The sequence below is a fragment of the Cherax quadricarinatus genome, chromosome 59 (assembly GCF_038502225.1).
Source record: "Cherax quadricarinatus isolate ZL_2023a chromosome 59, ASM3850222v1, whole genome shotgun sequence".
Lineage (NCBI taxonomy): Eukaryota > Metazoa > Arthropoda > Malacostraca > Decapoda > Parastacidae > Cherax > Cherax quadricarinatus.
In genome coordinates, this window is record NC_091350.1 from 6,648,692 (window position 1) to 6,651,012 (window position 2,321).

Genomic DNA, 2,321 nt, shown 5'->3' on the forward strand with positions numbered 1-2,321 from the left:
TAAACAAATAAATAAATAACTATACGCATCAATTAGCATTGCATCTGATGAGATATTTAATTACAATTTGCATAGGTACAACCGGGAAAACTGTAAATAATCGTATCATTTTAGGCAACACTCTTTATATAAATCCTTACGTTGCTATTAATGCCGCATCAAGTGTATGTATACATGCTGGTGTATGTATACATGCTGGTGTATGTATACATGCTGGTGTATGTATACATGCTGGTGTATGTATACATGCTGGTGTATGTATACATGCTGGTGTATGTATACATGCTGGTGTATGTATACATGCTGGTGTATGTATACATCCCAGTGTGTGTATACATCCCAGTGTTTATATGGAAACTTATATCTTGCAGAGTTTATGCACAAAGGTTTACCCTGTATGAATGTACATCATCACCCTAGCCCAACTTACTGTTACTAGCATCTATTGTCTGGTACTAGCATCTGTTGTCTGGTACTAGCATCTATTGTCTGGTACTAGCATCTATTGTCTGGTACTAGCATCTATTATCTGGTACTGGCATCTATTGTCTGGTACTAGCATCTATTATCTGGTACTGACAATTGCTACCAATGGAAATAAGTCACTCTGTCTGACTTTTTTGGGTTATCCCAGGTTCTCTACACATATGCTGCTATGTATGATAATTCTATGTAACTGTATTTGTGTATACCTGAATAAACTTACTTACTTACTTACTTACTTACTAACAACTACTACCTGGTACTAGCATTTATTGTCTGGTACTGACAATTACTACCTGGTACTAACAACTACTACCTGGCACTACCGTACTAACAACTATCTTGCACCAGCAACTACTACCTGGTACTAGCAAATACTACCTGGCAATAGCAACTGCTACCTGGTACTAACAACTATCTTGCACAAGCAGCTACTACCTGATACTAGCAACTACTACCTGGTACTAACAACTACTATCTTGCAGTAGCAGCTACTACCTGGTACTAGCAGCTACTGCCTGGTACTAACAACTACTACCTGGTAGTAACAACTACTGTCTTTCGCTAGTAGCTACTACCTGGTACTAGCAACTAATACCTGGTACTAACAGCTATCTTGCACTAGCAGCTACTACCTGGTACTAGCAGCTACCACCTAGTACTTGCAGGTTCAATTCAAGAGGAAAATTTATCCATTTCCTTGAATCAAGAGCCCCTCCCAAGTATCAAGGCCCCCCTGCCATTGATGGGCAACATCACTTGCAGTGACCAAAACAGCATCAATATTTAATGTCAATATTGTACTCTATACAGTATTATAGCTCTCATATTTAATTACCATGTTAGTATTAATCACTGATGCTGTTTGTAATTAAAGTTTTAAGTTTGGATGAAAGGATAAACCAAATAAAATCTAAGTGACTTGTTTCCAATGGGAGTAAGTGACCATTTGTAATGTTGGCAGAATTACCCACAATATCTTAAGTAAGTAAGTAAGTAAGTAAGTAAGTAAGTAAGTTTATTCAGGTATACACAAATACAGTTACATAGAATTATCATACATAGCAGCATATGTGTAGAGAACCTGGGATAACCCAAAAAAGTCAGACAGAGCGACTTATTTCCATTGTGGTCCTTTGTAAAAGGACACAAATGTACCTTGGATATTTGTCAAGAACCCTAAAGAAAATATGTCACTTTGACCTTTTTTTTGGGGTTTCCTAGGTGTTTTACACTATGTATGATAATTGTATGTGCAAGTTTATTTAGGCATAGGTATATATAAATACTATTTTTTTTTTATATTTTATTGATATATAAATACTATTATCATAATAGCATACTCAGCTCACACACTGAGGTCCGTGGTTCGATCCCCGGTACGGGTGAAAACATTAGGACATGTTTCCTTACGACACCTGCTGTCTATGTTCACCTAGCAGTAAAATAGATACCTGGTGTTAATGGACTGGTGTGGGTCGTATCCTGGGGACAAAATTAACCTAATTTCCTTGAAATGTTTTGCATAACAAGGGGCTTTCTGTACAGTATGTCATTGATATCAGCTGCTTTTTTTATTTGTATAATTTGTATCATGTAATTGTACAAATAAAGATTATTATTATTATTATTATTATTATTATTATTATTATTATTATTATTATTATTATTATTATTATTATTATTATTATTATTATTATTATTATTATTATTACTACTACTACTACTATTATTATTATTATTAAAAATGTCAAAATGACTTCCATATGGGTTCTGTGCCTAAATAAACTCACTTAGTCACTCACTTATGTACTTACACAGTAAAATATGACATTAGT